This window comes from Triticum urartu, chromosome 2A, assembly GCF_056163025.1.
Source record: "Triticum urartu cultivar PI428250 chromosome 2A, HENAU_Tu73, whole genome shotgun sequence".
In the NCBI taxonomy this organism is placed as follows: Eukaryota; Viridiplantae; Streptophyta; class Magnoliopsida; order Poales; family Poaceae; genus Triticum; species Triticum urartu.
Genome location: NC_141874.1, coordinates 6478432 through 6484940, shown reverse-complemented (window position 1 = coordinate 6484940; position 6509 = coordinate 6478432). Strand labels below are relative to the sequence as shown.

General features: G+C 52.0%; 1 pseudogene; it reads right to left on the bottom strand.

The window, feature by feature from the left end:
- Positions 1–603: 603 nt before the first annotated feature.
- LOC147982758 (uncharacterized) lies at positions 604–1211 on the bottom strand (annotated as a pseudogene).
- Positions 1212–6509: the final 5298 nt, after the last annotated feature.

Genomic DNA, 6509 nt, shown 5'->3' with positions numbered 1-6509 from the left:
GATGGGTGTGGCGGGGTGACCAAAGCGAGAGTGCCACTGGGAAGGCGACACACGAACACCGCTGAAGACGCATGGGGCGGATGGATCCTCCAAACGGTACAAGCCTTGGCTCAACCGGCCACTAAGCAGAACGTCCCGGGTTGCTCGATCCTTAACAAAAAGATTAAAAGGGTGAAATTCACATAGTACATGATTATCAAGGGTGAGCTTAGGGACAGATAAAAGATTACGAGTTACCGAGGGTACCCGTAAAACATTACGAAGATGAAGCTGCCTAGAGGGATGACTAGTTAAAAGAGATGCTTGGCCAATATGAGAGATGGGCATACCTACACCATTGGCGGTGTGAACCTGATCGTGCCCGTAGTAGGGCTGGTAGGTGGAGAGTTTGTTGAGCTCGTTCGTCATGTGATCCATGGCGCTGGTGTCCATGTACCAGGCTTGATCAACAGGGTAGGATGGTGTGTATCCCTGCTCGACGCGCGGGTCCTTGCCCTTGGCGGCGATGTGGGCAGCCGGGGCGGCGGCGAGAGGACCAAAGTCTGCCATGGCAAATTGGCGCTCGTTTCCCTTGCTGTCGTTGCCGATGCCAAGGAAGCTCCTCTAAAAGCGGCGGTGACACTTGGAGGCGACATGGCATTCATGACCACATAGCTGGCACACCACCCTAGTGTTAGGGCCCTCACCCAGGGTCGATGCAGGGGGCGGGGCTGCCTTGCCAGGTGACGGGGCAGGTGGGCGCTGGCCGCGAGAGGCCTAGAAGGCCGCCGGCTGGGCAGTGATGGTGGCGGAGGAGCGACGAGCCTCGACGCATTGCTCGGTGAAGAGGAGGTGTGAGTAGAGCTCGTGAGGAGGCATCGCTGGCTTGGCGTTGTGGACGTCCTAGGCAAGATTGTCGTAGTCGGCGTCGAGGCCTTTGATGACGAAGCCTGCGAACTCCTCGTCGCTAAGCGACCGACCAATAGAGGTGAGCATGTCCGCCAGCACCTTCATCTTGTTGAAGTAGGTCGTAGCGGAGGAGTCCAGCTTCTTCATGTCAGTGAGTTCGCTGCGAAGGGCCATCGAGCGGGAGGTAGAGACCTGGCAAAGGCGTGCTCCAGGGTCGTCCAGGCGTCCATGGAGGTGGCGGCGAAGAGACAAAGGCCAGTGACCCCGTCGCCGAGGGAACCTTGGATGGCAGAGAGGATCGCCTGGTCCTGCTGCACCCACATACGGTGTTCCGGGTTGATGGCCGGGCCGTGGACGGTAGGGATGACCTGCGGAGGACACGGTAGCGAACCGTCAACAAACCCTAGGAGAGACCGGCTGCGTAGCAGCGGTAGGACCTTGGCGCGCCAGAACAAGTAGTTGTCTGGCGTGAGTCGAATGGCGATCAAGTTGTCGAAGTGGAACGGCCCGGTGGGCATGATTGCACCAGCAGCAGGGATGATTGGCGGCGGAGCCGCGACAGGATCCACGAGCAATGCCGTGGCTGTGGGGACGATCGGGATCACGGCCGCGGCTGGTGCCGTGAGCGAGGCTGCGGGTGGCTCCGCGGGCAGCGTCTCCCCCGAGGTCGCCGGGATGACGGCGAGTGTCGAGGAGGATCCAGAGGAGGCCATCGCGGGCGGCGGCGGCGGCGCGACTGGTGCTAAGGCCGTCACAGGCGGTGACGGTGGGATCGGCGCTGAAAAGAGGGAGCCGACGGTGGTGGTGCCGAAGAACTGAGGCACTGGCGGAGCCAGGGGCGAGGTGGGAGGTTGAGGAGGGCGGCAAGCGATGCGGGAATAGACCCGGAGCTGGCGGCGCCCGAAGCGGAAGCGGTCATGGCGCCGGTGGCAGCAGCCCTAGGGTTTAGGGTTTTGGTGCGGCGGCGGCGGGTGGGGTGGAGATAGAGGACCTAGGTTAGGCTCGATACCATGTAAAACATAGATTTTGGGGGAACTGGCTCAACCCTTAAAGGGTGGCCTATCTCATATATATATTGATGACATACAAGTTTAATACCAATAAGGTATGGTTACACAGTAGGGCTACAATACGAAGTCTAACATTGGTACAGTGTTTAAACATGTTGTTAAAATCACAAACAAAAAACAATATTTATTGGGACAAGGATGGAATACTGATGTTGACAAAAACAGGAGTCTTCATTCTTTCTTTTGCATTGTTATAGGATTGCGAGAATACTGATGTCGCATAGTGAGCACCAGGCTCAACCTCAATCCCATATGTACTGCTGGCAAACATTCATTTGAATCATGCTTTATAAATCAGACGCAAAATTGTGATGTAAAGTTCGTCAACCGGTACACACCTCCCAATCGATCCACCGGTGATGTAAAGTTCGTCTCACAGCCGTGCTGCTCGATGTAAAGTTCGTCTCACAGCCGTGCTTCTCGATCCACCGACTACCCCCAGTGATGCTGCCGCTATTATCGCCACCACCGAGAATGACATCAGTGACGACATTCAATATGGTGCCTACTGGCTGGTGCTATTGCTTTTCTGTTCGAGGTAGACGCTGGCACGCTGATCTGCGGGTATGGATAACAAACCATCGCCTGCTCCATCATGGAGTTTTTAAGGTTGCACGGGCAAAAGGTAAGGTTGCACGAGCACGTAAAGCAAACACAAGATGCTCCATTAATTTACTGGCCACTGCTGCTTCCGTGAAGCTCACCAAGAGCCTTAGAGCATCTCGAGCTGCGTCCCCAACAGGCCCCCTCAGACAACTTTTTACGCGCCAGCGCCGAAAAAACGCCCCAATCGCGCCTCAAAACGCCGAAATCCGCCGGCTCGGCCCGTTTTCGGCCCGGCGATCGCAGGCCCAACCCGGCACACTGGTGGGGGGGGCGCTTGGGGGCTCCGGCGCAACAGAAAAGCACGCCTGGCCCACACTGTCAGGCGAAAAGTCAGGCCAACCGGCCAGATTCGCTCCCCACCCCTCGCGCTCTCGGCCGCTACCCTGCCGATCCCGGTGCCGCCCACCTCCCACCACCACTAGATAAGTCATTCCTCGCCGGAAAAGAGAGGAGGCTTCGCTGCGACAGCCTTTCCACCGCCGTCCGGCCGATTTTTCCGGCGTTCTTGCCGCAAAGGGCGGTGTACCGGTGGTGTGCGCCCGCCGCGCCCGCAAGGTGTTCGGCGATTTTTCTGCTCGGCGCTGGACTCGGACAAGGAGGAGGCGCTCGCCGTGCTGCTGGAGGAGGAAGCCGAAGCCGACGTCCAGGAAGAGGAGCATCTCATGGTCCTCGCCGCCCTCGCCGGCCTGCTCGCGAGCAATGAAAAGCCGCGGCGAGGTGGCTCGGCGCCGGGGCGGATGAAAGTAAAGAACTGGCATCCTCTGGAAGGCTACTTCATGCTCTACTCCGACTACTTCGCCCACGCTCTACTGCACGGTGACAAAGTATTTTGGCGCCGTTATCGGATGAGCCGAAAACTTTTCCTCAGGATTGTGAATTCCATCCGGGAGTTCGACAGCTACTTCAAGTGCAAGAAGGATTGCACGCCAGCAAGCTTGGATTCACCTCAATCCAAAAGTGCACGACAGGGATGAGGATGCTTGCATACGGAGCTCCCTGTGATTCACTCGACGACTATGGGCGCATGGCCGAGTCTACCACCATTGAGTGTTTCTACAAGTTCTACAGGGCAGTGGTGGCAGTGCTTGGACCGCAATACTTGCGAACACCCAATGTGGAAGACACTTCTCGGATTCTAGCACAGAATGTAGAAGAGGATTTCCTGGGATGCTTGAAAGCATCGACTGTATGCATTGGAAATGAAAGAACTGCCCATTTGCTTGGCAGGGGATGTACAAAGGTGTCAAAGGCGGTTGCAGTGTGGTACTTGAGGCGGTGGCCACACATGACCTCTGAATTTCACTAGTGCAGAACCGGGCAATAGCACCGGTTCGTAAGGCCCTTTAGTGCCAGTTCCATAACCGGCACTAAAGTGTGGGCACTAAAGGCCCCCCCTTTAGTACCGGTTCAGCATGAACCGGTGCTAAAGGGCAACCACGTGGCACGAGCCAACTCCGGGGGCCGGGAGCCCTTTAGTACCGGTTGGTAACACCAACCGGTACTAAAATGTTTGGTTTTTTTGTTTTATGATTTCTTTTTCATTTAATTTTGTGTTTTCCATTTTAATTCTTTTTCGTTTGCTGGTATTTTACGATACTACACATTGTACACGTTATGCATATATATGGTAGCTAGTAGAACCAATCATATATATAGATCATCAATGTCTCACAAACCACCATATTAATTCACACATACACACATGTATAGCTATATACAATTTCTCGTACATATGCATGTTGCCTTCGGAGCCAGTTGCATTAGCCTAATTGGTGCCTTCGGAGCACGATGACAAATTGGAAGTGGTTCATGACCTGGTCGATGGGGGCGGTAGCGGGTAATAGTATTCTCCTTTCGGATTTATGACCTGGTCGAGCAAAAATCCCGCTATTTCCTCTTGAAGTGCTTGTACGCGCTCTGTATCTAGGAGCTTGTCCCGCACCTCTGTGAACTGTTAAGAAGGAGATCAATATGCATGTGTATTAGTTGTGTGACTAGATATCGATAATGGTGCACAAATTGTGAATAGTGTTCTGACAAGCGTACCCATTCCTGTCTTTCAGATCTGCTCCTTTCGGACGCCATCATGCGAATGTTCTCGCAAACGCAGTATGCACACAGATCAGTCCCCTGCGCCTGCTTTATGGCCTTTACGAGAATGGAATTTAATTTGATCAGATAATAATTAATCAAGCATGATAATATTAAAAAGATGGCAGCTAGCTAGCACTACTTAATTACTTACCTTGGGTCGAAGCCATCTCAGCTGTCGTTTCCATCCGCCTTCTGTTTTGCTGATGAACCTTGCTCAAGCCTTGTCCGCCGACAAAGAAAATGAATAAACGGGTTATTAAATAGTTCATATCATGAAATGACGAACTAAATAGGCCGAGATATATAGTTAATAATGACTGAAATTACCTGTTGACTATCCCAAACAAGATGTTATAGTCACTATTTTCTTTGAGTAGTGAGTCCAGTATTTCAACTGTTCCTTCGTCAACTTTAATGATACACAAGATCCAGTGAAATCTGCATGCACACACGTTTGCATGTCTTAATTAAGCGGGCATATGTAAGCAAAAACATGTAGCCAGCTAGCTAGTAGGCAAAAACAGAGAATTTGTAGTACAAGAAAGTGTGACTCACTAGAAGTTGTAAGGAAGTATTATATCTTCATTGTATTTGAGGCGCTTCAAGAACTCGAACATGCTGTCCTCTACCTGCTTTTCATAATGCTTGCTTATTTTCCATGTGTATTCATTAACGGTGTTTGGGTCAATGAACCCAATGCCATAGCGTCCACCTTTTGTCATTTCATACATCTTTATCCTGCATAATACCACAGAAAAGAATATAGTGAGAATAATTACAGGTAATGATTGATCAAAAGGATCAATACAGCTAGCTTGAGACTTAAATTACAGAAAGAAATCATTTATAGACAATAGCAACTGACGATAGATTTGTCGAGTGCGTCTTGATTGTATAAATGAAACAGTTCAGAATACTCAACGGTAGGTTTCTCGTGGTAGTAATGATCCTTGTTGACTTGCACCATGAGGGACTGTCGATCGGATATCTTGGTAATGTCCATGTACCATTGATGCAATTCATACATTCTCGTTGGGAGCTTCTTGACATCTTCTGGCTTGACCAAAGGTTGGCCCCGGACATATTTCCATTTTAATTCCTCCTCTGTAAGCACAGGCATGTCCTCGATCTCGAGGAGTTGTCCAACAGTGATCTTGAGTTCTTCAGCCTGCGTTATATGCTGCTGGGTTATTACCACATCGCCCACCTAGGGACGTAAACTGTTTGCCCATAATAATATTGGTCGCGCGTACTGTCACGTGTTGTTGGCGGCACAACAAGCGGGGGGATCGGTTGCGCCCACTGTTCTCCTAGCTGGGCAACGGTTCTCTCGCATTTTTTGACAGCTGCTTGTTGTTTGCTCGAGCTCGAGCTCGCCTCCTTCTGTAGACGTTGTCGATGTAACTTCTTGATGTGGCGCTCATAGTCTGTGTCAACAGGCTTAGGAGGTGGTGGTTCAGCCATACGAATGAAGTGGTCAATAACTTCCACAGGCACTTTCTCCCTTGGCGACGGTGGCGGTTTCGGTCCAAAATGGGCGTCGACTTCTGCCCGCACTATGGCATTGGTTTGCTCCTTGGTCCTGTCGTAAGCCCTCTCAGGAAGAGGAGTAGTGAGGTTTGGACCATATTTATATCGCTTGCCTCCGCCTGTACTTCCTGTACTATGACCTCGACTGGTACCGCTACGCACCATAGCTGCGGGGTGTCTCTTCGTGGATTGCTGAGGCGGCAGAGACGGCTAACGGGGCTGAGTTGGACGAGGAGGAGTGACCTGAAGCTGTGCCGGACTTGGAGGAGGAGTGGCCTGACACTTTGCCGGACTTGGAGGAGGAGTGGACGTCTGACGCTG